The sequence below is a fragment of the Gymnodraco acuticeps genome, unplaced genomic scaffold, assembly GCF_902827175.1.
Source record: "Gymnodraco acuticeps unplaced genomic scaffold, fGymAcu1.1, whole genome shotgun sequence".
Classification (NCBI taxonomy): domain Eukaryota; kingdom Metazoa; phylum Chordata; class Actinopteri; order Perciformes; family Bathydraconidae; genus Gymnodraco; species Gymnodraco acuticeps.
Window position 1 is genome coordinate 24,313 of NW_022990286.1, and position 16,624 is coordinate 40,936.

The following is a 16,624-nucleotide window of genomic DNA, read 5'->3' on the forward strand; positions in this document are numbered from 1 at the left end:
TCAATTTGTCTACCGCTTAAGATGTTCCCAAAGCGTTCATATCTCTCCCCTTGCAGTTGTGGGAAACGCTGCAAAGTTAGGAATCAAAAACAATAACAGAACGAATAAGCTGTCTTAGAAGTACATTAACAATCCCATTGTAGCCTCGGGTGGAAACTGTAACACTGGCGTCTAGAAAATAAATCTGGTGATCACGCATCACTCTGAAAACAACCCAGTCATTCTGCCCAGACTACAGGAAACCCACTATCTCCACAGAACACACACTTCCTGTCGGCTTCCTGCTTCCTGTGAAACAAGGAAGAGGAGGGAGTGGTGGCTGATGTCACGGCGAGTCTGCTTCCACGCTGCGCTCACATCCCAGAGGAAAGAAAGTGGACACAAGCTTCCTGCGAGTAAATTCCTTTCACTCCCACATGCTCAATTGGGTTTGTGGTTTCAAACTGGGACATTTTCGCAGGACATAGCGCTGTTTTAAGGACAAATATTGGCTTTCATTGTCTGATATCCTACTGTTTTCTTTCCTCGCATGGAGCAAAAATAACATTTCAGTACCCCTGTACTACTGGGCATGCTTCCCTTGTCCTTTGAGTCTCCTGCTAATGTTGAAACCATCCCGTTTTTCTCCGTCTTTCCACCTCCCTGGGCCAAAGTGAGGATGCTAAACTCGATATGTCACAGTGTATCAACACATTGTCACCCTATACAGCCATGCAATACATAGTGGAGATGAGAAATATACTGAAGCATATGGAGATTGTATTTGTAGCCACCTTTTTTGCACCCGACAGCAACATCATTTCTTAGCATTATCTCGACATGTTCCTTTAACTCAGCTTTCTCAGACAGGGCATGATTATTCTATTAAACTAAGATCCAACACATCAGATCCTCCTCCACGCCTGTTGTGCAGCTTAGTCATGTGCACTGATGAGCCGTTACACTTCACTCTCACATGTGACTATGTCATTTTGTCACATCGTGCAGTAACTGGCAAATCCGGCTTTCACTGTAATTGCTTTGTCATCCGAAGGTATCAGGCAGACACATTGAAGCCATGTTTAGGTTAAAGCAACGAGCATAAGGGCAGAAAAAACCGCACAGGTCCGATAAGATGTTGTGAATATCTAAATCGGGAAGGTTAAGAAGAGTTTACATTTAAACACAGTTTCTGTCTGTTCAGCTAGGCAGATATTGGAAAAATACTTTGTTACGCCTGATCTGTTTTCCAAGCGTGAAAGTTTAACTGTGGCCAAGTGGAAATAAAACTATGCAAGAGGAAGTAATACAGGCTTTAATTCAAGCTCTAGTGCAACTTAAAAGCTCTGTAATGTATTTTTAAAAGGCAATTATTCTTAAATTAAGATATAAAACTTGATCTTTTTCTTATTAAAGTGCTATATGTGATCGTGGTGATCTGGACACAGTGTGAACATAGGAGAAGTTAACAACTCTATGTAAACTGGTGCCGACAAACACTTTTAGAAAAGTCAGTGTTCAGTTCATTATAGTGGAGTTGGTGGTAAAGTATGCTTTGTTTCCAGGCAGGATCTATTGAGAACTGGACGGACATAAAAGCTGCTGTTCCCGTTTCAACCCATAAGCCTCTGTTGAGTTGCTCCGGATAAAAAGTGGAAAGATTCCTTAGGTCAGCACTCAGGATTAGCTCGGGCTGGAAATGTCCTACCTGCATAACACGCATAATAAAATTGCAGTTCAATGGATCTGACCTTTGTCTGAACTCTAACTTTTTTACTGACAGCTAAAGTGAAAATCACACAGGAAGTCCTCATCATTAAGCTACAGCTCCAAACTGCCCCGAGCCGAGGTGAATGTCGACATAATGCAAGTCAGACCTGCCTGATTATCAACAATATTACATGTAATTACTGGCTTTAATAGCCTGGTCATTACAACGCTGTCACAGGCACTTCCCCATGCTTAATAGTATCGCCTGATACATACTAGGGATGGGAACGATTAATCGAATATTCAAAATTATTCAGGTATTCGAATGAGAATTGTTTTTGGGAGGGGTGCCGAAGTTGATTACATATGATCAAATGGAATAATTCAATGTATACGACAGTGCCATAGCTAAGTGTGTTCGGTCTAAAGGTGTGTTGCTCCGCTCACCGGTCCCTCACAGCTGGAAGAGCTGCTGATCTCTCTCTCTCTCTCGCGTCCGGTTATACTTCACTCGCGTTTATGTCCAAATCCATCAGATCTAGTTCTAGCTAACGATATGGCTGCTGCCCCTCCCTACACGCAGACTCAAACCTCATCTTATGCTCAAATCCCAGCTGAGAGGGTCTCCTCTACAGCTGGCCTGGTTGTGAATCGCCTCCGCACCCGCCTCTCCCCTGAGTAGACATGCTCATATTCTTAAAGAACAATGAGTATTGAATAGCTCCATTCTGTGCATAGCCCTGTTACAGGTTGTTGATCTCTGTTGTCACGGGTTACGTTACCCTAACCCGTTATGTTGTTCGTGTCTGATCCCTCTTTCATCTAAAAGAAAGCTGTAGGCCTATAGCTGTCAACTGTGATCACCAGTTCAATACATTTGACACATTCGACTTGGTTTCTATAATTATTTGAACATGTATTTTTTTATTTTTTTTATTGTTTCCCATATTTATTTATTCGTGTATAGGATATGTACATTTCGGTTAACCGTTTTTTTTTTGGGGGTCGAATATTCGAATATACATTTGCTTTCAAATTCCCATCCCTAATCCATACAGAGAGAATACTGAAAGTACTTTTGTAAGCTGATATTAATCATCTACTTTATCATTTATCTTGCACTTTCCTTTCGGCTGTAGACAAGGGCGGCTTGTCCTGTACAATATGTGTCAGTGTTAATGATTTAAATATGTGGAAACACTTTTGTTTATGGTGCATTGTATTATAAATAAACAGAAGTTGGGTTGGGTGAAAAGGACTGGCTTGACATTTTATGAAAATCAAGATATCTTGCTTTTTCAATACTGCGCTACCAAGTTCTATTCAGGACTATCTTGACAACTTGTTTCCTTACGCACAGCTTTCCAAGCACAAAGGGCTGCTGGATATCAGTTGTCAACATTGAAACCTTTACACGAACAAATGTTTTGCTTTGGGAGGATTCCTGCAGATTCTGCAGACTGTGCTCACAATCCTAAAAAACAAACAAATGCTTCTCTTCAAACCGGACTGGGAGTCTTATTTTTAGGTGAAATGTTGTAGCTATGAAATGCAGTCATATTGTGAAAAGCATAGGTCGAAACTGAAACTGGATTCAAACCAGGCACTGCAACCACAAGTGTTACACACATGAGGACAACTAATATTACAAATGTTCAACCATAATATAATCTATTCCCACCAAACACTCACAACCAAAAGCTAAAACAGATATAGGTTAGCAATCTTTAGTCGATTCATGTTCATTTATAGCTGGGAAGTGTAAACCTACACAACCTAAAAACAGAAGTAAACATTCCCACACCACAATCGTTTAATCCGAATAAAACAAACTGTTAATGTGATTGCATCCGAATTCCAGTACATGTATTGTGTTGCATGTTCCAGGCCTAGTGTTTATTGAACTCTGCAACAATAAGCCCCATGTCTCTGTCTATAGCGAGTCCCCACGTGACACAAAGTACCTGTTGTGTTATAATCAGCCCATAAATCCCACAGCAGGACTTATTCAGTTTGGTTTGTGAGATTAAAAAGTTTGAGAACCTTTGCTCCAGACTAACCAGCCATCCATTACTAATCTAATCACACGAATGATCTCACCGCTCTCCGAGGCAGTTTGGGCTGTAATTCACAAATGAAACATTGTTAATTATCAAAAAAAAGACGATTGTTTGTGGTAAATCAAGTCTAAAATCTGTGTCAATCGCAGATCACACTGTATATATAGATTACATGTGCAGCATATTTCAGGCAAAGCTAGTGAGGAGAAGTCTAGACGGTGTAAAGGACACTTGTGCAGCATGGGGGCTCGACCAGCTGACATATGGGCAGGGTGTGGCGTGTCAAGGAAGGCCATGCATCTGCTTACTCATGTTCCACTGGACAAAACTGTGAGCAGTCTTCAGCAGCAACACTAAAGCAATGCTTCCTGTACACGGAGAGAAGCCTATGAGCACTTCTGGACTGGGTTAATCATTGCTCACAGAATGGAGAGGCTGTGTGTCCAGAACACAACTCTTGCCAACGGCTGGCCAGCTTCAATCCTGATAAATTAATCGGCTCAAGAAGAGGAGAGGGGACCCTGTGCCCCCCCCTACACCCTTATCCAAGGAGATGGGGGGGGCTGCCCGCCTAAAAAGGCACTGCAGCTGACGCCACATAGCTATAAATCAAAACTACTAAGGCATGAGATGCACCGGTTAAAGAGTGAGGATAGATGGTTATTGACTAACTCCTTAAGGACTAAACGCATGAGCAAGCACTTGCTATACTCCGGTAGCTTTGCTGTATCTGAATCCTGCAGGAAGGAGTTTCAAATCCTGGCATGTTTTTAGTAAACAACCCCTCAACCTGTGTCCATTCATTACAGTACTGTCAAATTATTGCAGGTCGCATCTAGCTAGCTAATGTAAGGACAACGCAGGGCGACATGGATATTGCACTGGCTTGTTTTTGTTAAGCTCAGACCATGCATGCTTTTAAATGTGCCATACCTGGTGTAAGCATTGACGCCTAGCTTGTTTCTAATACTTTAAGCTTTTATCTATTTGCCCTGCGTATCAAACAGCCTCACCGTGTGACTGGGTTTGTCAGCCATTGCCCACTGCTGCAAGCCCGCTACTCGAGCAATACACACAGCTAACTCTGCCATAGCTGGAAATATCACCACTTCAGCTTATCATTTAAACAATAATGTGTGTAGTACAGACAATGCATTTGATTCTGGGGGTCGCTTTCTTACACCCAACACAATGTGTGCATGATTCGTGTTTGCTCCACAGGTAATATGCCTGCTAAGCTAGCTAGCCTCAATACGTTCCCTCCTGTGTGGGAGATAACAACACACCAAACTCCATTCAAAGATCTGACAATTTAGTGTTCACTCCGCTGTCGCACACGTAGACCATTCTGTGACCATGCCATAATATGTTATATTTAAAGCTTTGTTCTTTAAGTCAAATTCGGTTTGTTTAAAATGTACAAATTGTCTCTTTAAAGATAATTATTCGTACTATAAAGCTACTAGCTACCCAGCTGTGGGCGGTAGCTGTAATTAGCTCACTAGTGGGACATGTTTCTAAAAAAGGAAGGATTTTACCTAAATCTGATGATAATTTGTGGAGAAATAATCATTTTGACAGACAGTAAAAATATACTATAATTGACCTTAAACTATACATCATATTTCACAGGTTTGATGCAGGATTACATTTCTTTAATAAATTACTGAAGGAAATTGGTATGTGAACTATATAAATAAAGTGCTTTACGTGCAATTGTATACTTCTACTCAACTACACTTCAGAGTCAAATGTTGTATTTTCAACTACACTTAACTTATCTGACAGCTGTAGTTAAAACACTTTTCAGTCAGGTAGGAGTCAGGTAAAACATACTAAAATAACCAAATGCATTGAAATAAAACTGAGATTTCCAAAACATGTGAACATCCCACAATATACTTAATAAATCGTGTTTTCCTTAAGTGAAATTCGGCATACTTAGTATGCACAAACTGGCTTTATAACATTTATAAATTAGAGAATAATTCCTAATAAAAAGCCACTAGCTACACAGCTGTGGGCGGTAGAGGTTAGCTGAAGTGGGAAATGTTACTATAAAGGAATATTTAACCGAAAAATGAGGCCGATTTGTGAAGAAATGTCCATTTTGACCTTTTGCAAGAAATCCACTCTCATATCTGTATTTAATTTTGATGGCCTTACGACGACATAGTAAATTACTATATTTCTCAATGGAGTTTGGCATGTATTCTCTCCAGGGCACATACGGGGACTTAAACCACCGCGTAAACCAAGTAAACCACGCTGCCCACAAAAGCCTGTCTTTCAACATTTTCCAAGCCAAGTGTCAGACAGCTCCCGTCCCATTCACCCCGAGAGGAAAGGCCCTGTAGGACCACGGTGTTTCCTACATGTGTCTGCGGGGTCTCCTACCTCTGTGGGCCGGCTGATCTCGAACAGGTCGAGCCGGTTGGCGTTCCAGTGGTTGATGATGTCGGCCAGTTTCCTCCTCTCCTCCTCCCTACTGCCCGTCATGGTGGACAATCTGACCCCCGGACTGTTGAATAAAAAAACTTCCCGCTTAGTCCACAGGAGAAGGAACCAACGCCACCGCCTACAGAGACACCGAAAGCCTCAGGTCTACCGTTTTTTCTGTATCGCCGGTACTTTTGTGTCTGTGTCTCTCTCCGTTCACCGACCGACCGACCTGCCGTCTGATCTGTTTCTGCCGCGCGGTCACACTGCGTCCATGCGCGCCCCCGACACACTCTAAATGCATGTACGTGCACGCGCAGAAGCATTAACTATTTGAGTGCCAAAAGAATGTGAATCATGACTATGACGTTGCTTTAATGAACGCACTCTGGTTTATAGGGTTAATAATAAATACTTAGTGGAGTAAACCGGATTACGTCAGTGTTTGTTAATTAATCCGTTTTTTATTCCAAGAAAATTCAGATTATTTTCATTTTGTATTTCATATTTTTTCATTTATCTGTTAAAAATACAACGATTATAACAAATAACGTTAATACATTCAATTAAATACATACACATTTTCCTCGACTATTTAATAAGATTAATTTAAAGTAAACAACAGCCTGTATAGTAGAGATTTCAAGCTTATTATTAATATACCATCCTAAAAACTAAGCAAAATTATATTTTTAAAAGGCCAGCATAGCATAAAAGTGCTACATGGCCTATGTTACTTATGACTACTTTGACTCCATGGTTGTAAGCCTTAGGATTATTATTATAATATTATAAAGTATTCCTAGAATAGAGAATAGCATAGATGTGTATCTCAGACAATTGTGTTGCATAATGATCCACTTAAAGCTAATTATAATACAGATTTGAGAGGCTTCTCTGTCTCTCTCAAACAGTGGGAAAGGAACATTCTTGGTGTCTTCTTGTTGACGTAATTTCTTCTAGCCAGCAAGTGCTGAATGCCACACAGCCATGCCAAGTACCTCTGTCCAACAGACACAACAACACACACAACAAATACACACACACACACACACACACACACACACACACACACATCCTTTCAGTACACAAAACGTATTACTATCTTTTTTCACAAATGCAGCAATCTGCCAAATACATTGATGGTATTTTCTTTCTTTTTTAAATCTCTGTAAACATAGCTCGTTGCAGAGTTTTATTTTCTTTCGTGAAGTAAAATAGGGTAAAAACTTACAGTAAGGGTACATTTTTACTCACACACAGAGATGCTATTTATATGTATGGGATGGATGGGCCATTGTCTGCAGTTCTACCTAACTGATAGCATGTGTCACTGCAGGATCTCTTCCTTCCTGTGGACGCACCATAACATAATCAGCAAATGTTGGTTTCCCGTCTGTGACTCTATTTGTGTGTGTGTGTGTGTGTGTGTGTGTGTGTGTGTGTGTGTGTGTGTGTGTGTGTGTGTGTGTGTGTGTGTGTGTGTGTGTGTGTGTGTGTGTGTGTGTGTGGCCTAGCATTACTATACTTGTGGGGACCTAAATCTGTTTACACAGTCACGTGTGGGGACTCGCCTCCCTTATGGGGACAAAATGGAGGTCCCAATGAGGGGAATCATTAATTTTAGGGTGAAGACTTGGTTAAGATAAGGGTTAGGTTAGGGTAAGGTTAAGGGTTAGGGTTAGGCATGTGTTGGTTATGGTTAAGGTTAGGATAATTCTCCAGGAACTGCTTGTAAGTCAATGTAATGTCCCCTGAAGTGATGTATACATGGTATATGTGTGTGTGTGTGTGTGTGTGTGTGTGTGTGTGTGTGTGTGTGTGTGTGTGTGTGTGTGTGTGTGTGTGTGTGTGTGTGTGTGTGTGTGTGTGTGTGTGAGTGCGTGCGTGTGTGTGGCCTAGCATTACTATACTTGTGGGGACCTACATCTGTTTACACAGTCACGTGTGGGGACTCGCCTCCCTTATGGGGACAAAATGGAGGTCCCCTTGAGGCGAATCATTAATTTTAGGGTGAAGACTTGGTTAGGTTTAGGGTAAGGGTTAGGGTTAGGCATGTGTTGGTTATGGTTAAGGTTAGGATAATTCTCCAGGAAATGCATGTAAGTCAATGTAATGTCCCCTGAAGTGAATGTATACATGGTATGTGTGTGTGTGTGTGTGTGTGTGTGTGTGTGTGTGTGTGTGTGTGTGTGTGTGTGTGTGTGTGTGTGTGTGTGTGTGTGTGTGTGTGTGTGTGTGTGTGTGTGTGTGTGTGTGTGTGTGCTCAAACTATGCGAACAGCAGCTCTTTATCAACACACAGCTGTCAGTAAGTCTGAAAGTATCAGGCAGAACCATGTGAGATATCATGAATACAGTGGAGGTGATGGCAGCTCCAGGAATAGCTGTGATGCAGCGTTGAGGTTCGTCATGCTCGCTTCCCACCTGATCTCCCAGACAAAGTGTGGGGGGGAGAACAGGAGCCTCTGCTCCTCAGGAAACACGTTAGTCACTGTGCCTGAATTAGTGTTAATGTTAGAGTGCAGCACGGACATAATGAGTGAGCAGTGGGGAAATGTAATGATGTGTATTTAGTCGAGTCCTTACAGTAAGTATGCTATTTTATCCTTTTACTCCACTACATTTTGGAAGTCAATGTTGTAAACTACTTTTTGTCTGACAGCATTATTTACTTTACAGTTTCAGATTCTACGGTAATACAGAATATAAAGCAACTAATAAATAAAAATACACATACACATACAGGTTAAAGTATCTAGCAGCAGCATTCAATTGAGCCCCACCAACTGTGGTGAAAATATGAATATATCAATAGTTATAATGGGAATGGGCCATAACAAATACAAGTACTTTTTGTACTAAATTATATTTTGATTACAATACTTTTTTCCTTTCCCTTTTTCGAAAGCATGACTTTAACTTGTAATATATATATATATCAATTTTTACAATATTATAAACTTGTTAATATTATTATTATTATAGGGTATATATATTACTTTGACTTCTTCCAACCGCAGAAAGTGTGTGAGGCGTTACTGAACTTGTTTGACATCAGCAGCAGAAGTGAGAAACCGCAACAGGAAACCAACTTCACCAGATAACCCTGCCACTTCCTGTATCTCTGAAGTTCCCACACACACACACACACACACACACACACACACACACACACACACACACACACACACACACACACACACACACACACACACACACACACACACACACACACACACACAGATAACAAGAGAGTCACAGTGATTTTTGACAAAAAAAGGACGAGAAAAATCCAGCTTGCAGTTTCTACATTTAAACAATTGTATTTACTGTTAACTAAACGAGTCAAATTCTGCCAAACAGCTATTAAAATCATTTACTTTCCTTCTTTTCAGACACATATGTAAAAAATCACACACTAGTTTGATGTCCTCGCGCCTGAATTCATATCAACCATTTTGTCTCCGACTGAGCATAACAACCCTCCCTTATCCGTTGGTTTTTTAAATACATCATAACATTTAAGAATGCAGCTTAATGCTTATCTTGCTTACGGTAACATTTTCAAGCAAATCTTTGTGGTTGTACTAGGCACACACAGTTATATCGCAAACAAAGTCTGAAGACAAAACAGTGAGAGCTGTTAACGCAAGCAAACATTTGATAAAGGACTTCTGAGGAAGACGTTAGTCAAAAAGTGAGAGAACAATGTGATCATGATCCTCCGTTTTAGGACAAGCAAATCTACAAGGAGCAAAACTAAAAGTATTTGAAAAGAGGAAGCTGGCTGCGGAGTTAACTCATCAAAACGAGGGAGCAGCGAGGTGAGCCAGAAGCTCTTTGTTAGGCTGAAAATATGTAGAAAGGAAATTATCTGTTGAGAGGAACTCAATAACAAACAACCCAACCTGTCGAAAGGTAAACAAACAACATTATCTCCTTTAATGGTGGACAGTAACTCAGTACTTTAAACTTTCACTGCAAAAAGTACTTCCCCTTAACTTTAGTATTTTCAATTCTTGCTACCTTTACTACACGACTAATATTGTACTTTAACTTTACAACTTTAATTTGATTAATGTAGTTACTTTGGAGATTCAGAGGATCATTGTTAGATACAATATGTAAGATTTATATAAACTTGTATTTATCTATTTGTGAAATTCACAAGCTACCTAGCAGTATATAAATTATAAGAAAAGGAAGAGATTAACAAATCAATAATATGTTAATCTGAAATGGGACTATTTTTGTCACTTCAAGTATATGTTGATTCTTATACTACTGTACCTTTAGTTAAGTAGGACTCGGCTGGTAAGAGTATTTCGACAGTGTGAAATCACTACTGAGTGCTCTGTCCTGAAAACATCTGAATACTTTTAAAAGATGGGTTGCATCTGAATGCAAATTAAATGTTAGTAAAACACAAAAGTTATGTGGAAAAGCAAATGTTTTATGTTATCTAACCATGCACTTAGTTTCTAGCAAGCCTTAACGTCATAGCATTGTTAGCATGCTACGTTACAATCTGCTCAAAGCACCACCAAGTACATCCTCATCAGTGGCGGTTCTAGACCAATTTGACTGGGGGGGCCACTGGGGGGCCAGTTATTTTCTGAGGGGGGCACAATAAATGCAGGACGAATAAGAGAACTAGACAGTATGAAGTAATTGTGCATAAGAAAACAATGCAATACAGTTATTGGTATTTGTTTCAGTACACTTATTTATTTCAGATAGATCTTATAGTTATTACTGTTAGCTTCAGCTTAAGTTATAGTGCAATGTTTGCACTAACACCATATTTATATAAAAATAAAGGCAATGAACAGTTACATCTCTACTTTACATAAGGGTGTCTGCACAATCTCACATTACAGCAACAAAATCCTGAGTACCAGAAAATATACATTTAAAAAAAACAACAAAAAAACTTTTCATTGTTAGGGGGGCCACAGGGGGGCCAGAGGTCAGTGTTAGGGGGAAACTGGCCCCCCTAGAACCGCCCCTGATCCTCATATACAGCATTCCCTCACTTTGAGCATCACTAGCATAGCATCTGTGTCTACTTCTGATTGTCTACTGCTTCAATCTTTCATGTATTCCTACAAAGAGACCTCAGTGGAATATATTGTATGTCAACAAGCCGGGTAGAGTGGTAGCTGACCTCTTGACTTTGTGATTCTTCCTTCTCACGTGTTCACTCACCATCATTTATCACCATGTGTGTGCAGTGGCGTTTTAAGGGTGTTGTGGAGGATGGTCAGTTTATTAATCATCAAATATATACTCTGCTGTGGAAGAGATACTGTGTGGTCAGATAATAAGAAGATAGAAACCTCAGGCTGAATGTGACCTTATGTGACGCTTTCTGAAATGTCCTTTTATAATGATTGACTGTTTGTTTGACCTGCGTCTCAAGGTCGGCACCTGCTCCCACCGATTGTTAATCTCAAAGCATGGATTAAACTCCAAAATTCAGGCTCAAATTTGACCTTATCTGACCTTCACTTTAACAGCCGACATAATCCTTATCTCATTGATTTATAGAGGAAGGGAAGTGAGAATATCTTAAAGCAAAGTAGATTTAAGAAGCACAGGTTATCGGGAGTACACCACACTTCTTAGAAAGATATGAAGGGAAAACGTCAGACTTTAACGTCAGAGAGCTCAGACAGTGACTGTACTGTGCAGAGAGACAGAAGTTATGAATTCAATTAAAAAATCAGCTTTTCCTCTTCTTTAAAACATCAAACTAGCACCCTTGGGGAAATTAAAAATAACTTCAAAAGGGCATAGAGAGTGTAAGATAGCTGCACTAAGAGTTGTTTATATATGTACATTCAAATCATATATTCTCTCTTTTAAAAAGGACATTATTCTGCTTTTTGGGGTTTTCCCTTTCCTGTAGTGTGTTATATGTTTGTTTTTTTGTGCATGGAAATGGTCTGAAAAGGCTGAGATCCCAAAGTTCCTTCAAGACCAACCAATCAGAGCAGACTGGGCTCTGGTTTCAGACAGAGGGTGAAAAGAGGTGCTGCAGCACAGGCAGTATGAGAAAAATAAAGAGCTTTTTGAACATTGAAACATGGAGACAGTAGAGACACTACAAACTGATATGAACCTCAAAATGAGCATGATAGGTCCCCTTTAAAGGGGACCTATCATGCAAAATACACTTTTTGATGTATTTTCTACATCAACATGTGTCCCCGGTGTGTCGGGGAACTCACGCAGCGTCAGAAAATAAAACCCTCTCTTTTCCTCCGTACCCAAATCTCTAAAAACGGGGGAACAACGGAGCTGATCCAGATTTGCGTCCGATATGACGTAATATCTGAAATGTGGATCCACGGCCCAATCAGAAACGTTGCTATCAGAAACAATGCCCGAATGTTTTGGATGTAATATGGTCGGTGTTTACATTAGCATCGCTAACACTCAGAGCTAACCTGTACTGGAGAGCATGTGTGTGAAGAAGCAGGAAGTAAAAAGGAACTCACCTTGTGGTATAACCGGCAAGAGAGAAAGCCTTTGAGCTCCAAACTGTTTCAGAGAGAATCCTTGATAATCCATGATATGGCGCTTCATCACGGCAGCATTTAGTTTAGACAGTAGCTGCCGGGTCCCGCATAAGCTCAGCCCCCTCCTTTATTCATTTTTTATCAATCTTTTTATTTTTTTAAAGCTTTATACCCCAAATCAGCACCTTAGAATCAGGAAGTGAAATAGAGGGATATGAGCATTGTTGGGACTAACGCGTTACAAAGTTACTGTAACGCCGTTATTTTTGGTAGTAACTAGTACTCTAACGCATTACTTTTTAAATTCAGTAACTCAGTTACCGTTACTACATGGTGCGTTACTCCGTTAGTTTTTTTTTATATAGTCAACAGCCAGGCGAACAGAGATGAGAACTGTACTTAAGTACAGTACTTGAGTAAATGTACTTAGATACTTCCTGTGTCACATGCGGAGACGGGCTGTGGGCGTGTTTGTGTTGTTTACTAACAAGACTATCATGGCGGCGGCGGAGCTCAAGTCTAGTTTCTCCACCTGGAGATATTCTCACTATTTCACTTTTGTCGAGCACAAAGAAAAGAACGTTTTTGTTAAATGTAAGTTGTGTCTTGGCGGGTCAAAGATCCTATCTACTGCCCAAACCAGTAATTCAAATCTCTTAAAACATCTGCAAAAACAACATGCTGGGACGAAGCTAGTAGCTAAGACCACAGAGACTCAGCCGACGCCACTCCACCTCCACCTAAGCAACAGCGGCTGGATTTTAACCAAGGGACTGCTATCCAGGGAAAAGTGGATAAAGGGAGGCATGTGGCGCAGTGGATAGAGCCTTGGCATGGGGATCAGATGGTCACAGGTTCAAACCCCACTGCAGGCAGCATGTAGTTGTGTCGCTGGGCAAGACACTTCACCCCAAAGTGCTCCTGTGGGGATTGCCCACAGTATTGAGTAGGTCGCTTTGGATAAAAGCGACCTACATACTCAACATGTAATGTAATGTAATAAAGCCATTGCACGGTATGTTGTAGAACACATGCAGGCTATTGCTACAGTGGAGTCACCCGCTTTCAGGGAGCTAGTTAGCGTGATACCATGTCCGGGCGGCACACGGCATATTCTTTCACACACAGTGACGTCACAGCTACCCACAATGTGCACAATGCGCGCCATGTTTTTTTTTATAAAGACGCCATTTTTCTGGAGGTGCAAAAATCCTGGCGATGCTAATATAAACAGCTAGCTAATGTAGCCAGGCAGAGCGCACTAGGTTTTTTTTCTGAATTAACGACCGAAGAAATCGCCGCATGTCTTCGGATTACATCTCTGGACTTGAGGGGTGTGCTTTAGGTCGTTACCAGCGTATAGAGCTGTGTGGGTTGTTGGATGTACAATGTATGGAATTACGACCCTCAAAAGTGGCCTTCGGTCGATTTTGGCAGCATCTACGTCTATCTTCTGGAAACACCAGGTGAATACCCCACTTGTCACAATAATATTATCATGCCAATGCATATATGTGGTATTTTAGAGTTGACTATATTGATTAAAGAATAGACTATGATATTCTGCTTGCACCTCGTGTGAAATGGTTGATACCGGAAGTACGGTGTCGCCCTCGGCCCAAAACCCGTATGTGTGTGTGAAAGAATGGGACGGAAAACTTTTTCCAACTACCTGGAGAAAGAATATACAAAAATGGAAAGCCAGCTAATATCGATGCACTCCAGATTGCATATAATGCATGTCAAGTTGATCAACAGATTGTATAGCCTTCATTTCAGTACTGTTATTGCATTGGAGAATAATTAATGGGAGCCGTTTTTCTAAGTAACGAAAACGTTACTGTTCACAGTAACGCATTACTTTTTTCTGTAAGTAACTATTAATGTAACTGAGTTACTTTTGAAATGAAGTAACTAGTAATGGTAACTAGTTACTGGTTTTCAGTAACTAGCACAACACTGGATATGAGGCATGGCTAGAATGGGTGATCTGTTTGGTATTTTGAGCAAAACACTTCATAGCCATGTTTTTTATATATCTGAGACCTATGCTATTGCCTACAATAGCATGATAGGTGCACTTTAAGTTGTGCATGTGCAAATGGTTTTAATTGTATTGATTATATACATCAGACACTCTCTTCACTCCAACATAATGGAGGTGATAGTATTTAATTAGTAGAAAATGCATTGTAACATCAAAAGGGGCATTATGAGCCGAGTGACCTTTTTTTTGTTTAAGAAGTTAGTGCAAAATACTCAGGGCTCAACAACGTAAAATAACCAGTGGCGTTTTCTCCTGGAGGCCAAGGGAAGCCAGGCTTCCCCTGTTTTTTCGGATTGTAGTTATAATTTTAATAAATAAATAAAAACACTTTGTTTATTTTCGGAAATTCTTTGTTGTGTGTTGCTGCCGGCCCGTCTCTCCCCCATTCTCATTGAGTATTTTACAAAGAGTGAAACAGCGCCCCTCTAGATGTTATGGTGAAACAGTAGATTGCACTCTCTGTTGCGAGAGGAGGCTAGCTGAAATTGGCTTCCCTTGGTGAAAAAAAATGGAGGGATTGACCAATCAGATGAGGCTCACAAGGGAAGCCAGAGGCGGCTGGCTTCCCTTGCCTCACAATCCAATCAAATCGCATCAACTTAGTGCTGCAGTGACGCATCCTAAAACCCGGAAGTATGCTGCGCTCGGTTTCCCTCCACAAAAAAGCAATGGGATTTCTCCATAGGATTTTGGAAAATAGCTCGAAATAAGGTCAGTGGAAAACGAACCTGTTAGATAAATGCACATTTTGTTCAGTCGGATAATATCCATGTGTCTACCCTACTTTTATAATTTTCTAATCATAAATCGAATCGATAGAAGATAGATAGCACCACTGCACCACTCTCACCGCCGCTTGAACTGAAGCAAGTGCAATTATGGAGGATGGCGATTTGGAATATTTCATCAAAAAAATAATTGTACTAAACTTCCGCTACAGCAGCAACAACAAATACAATCTGATGACAGGCCGATGCCCAAACTGGAGCTGTGTACAGCGAGGAAAAAAGGAGCGAATCGGACGTAAAACGTTAAAGGTCTCCTGATTTAGTTTGTGAATGAATGCTTATTAGAGTTTGGGCTGGAGAGTGCGTGCGGACCTGTCGGTTAGATAACAGGCGTGTGTAAGTCCTGCATCTGTATGATACAAATGTGTGTAAAATGATACCGGGTAACTCATCTGGTTACGTTATTACATTGACCACCAAACCCCCGACCCAAAAGAAAGGACGTAGGCCTATTATTGGCTTCCCCTAATTTTTTCCCCACACCACGCTACTGAAAATAACGCATTTTTAGCGACCCACTTGGTATTTAAGTCGTCATCCCTCAGCTCAGCCATCTCCCAAAAACTCAACATGTCTCATTTAATCTCTTTAGATTTCATATAACGTGATCAGAGAGGCAGCTAAAAAATGCAGCCTTCCCTCTGCACAGCGGCGTGATTCAGTGTGTTATCTCTCAACACACCTTTCTGTTTCTCACCATCTGTTGCTCATAGTCCAAGAAAAACATCTATTTCTCCCACACAGTGCAACAGGAAACATCTGCTGCAGTGTGAAATGTGGCTGTACAGGATGCAGTTCATGTGGAAGTGGGGGGAGTATATTGTATGATTTTAAAAGGTGTGAACATATGACTATACACAGAAATAACTGAGTCTCTCTAAACCTGATTAAGGTGTTACTCGGGATTAATGCCAAGTGTGCTGTCAGCATAAGCAACAATGTGATGTTTTATTCATCATATTTATCACACTAAAACAAGTCTCCTGTCCTTCTGATTAATGGCCTCTTTTGTGCAGTGTGTTTGCTGATCAGGATCATCCATATTCATCTCTAGGATCAATGCACAGCTTTCAGA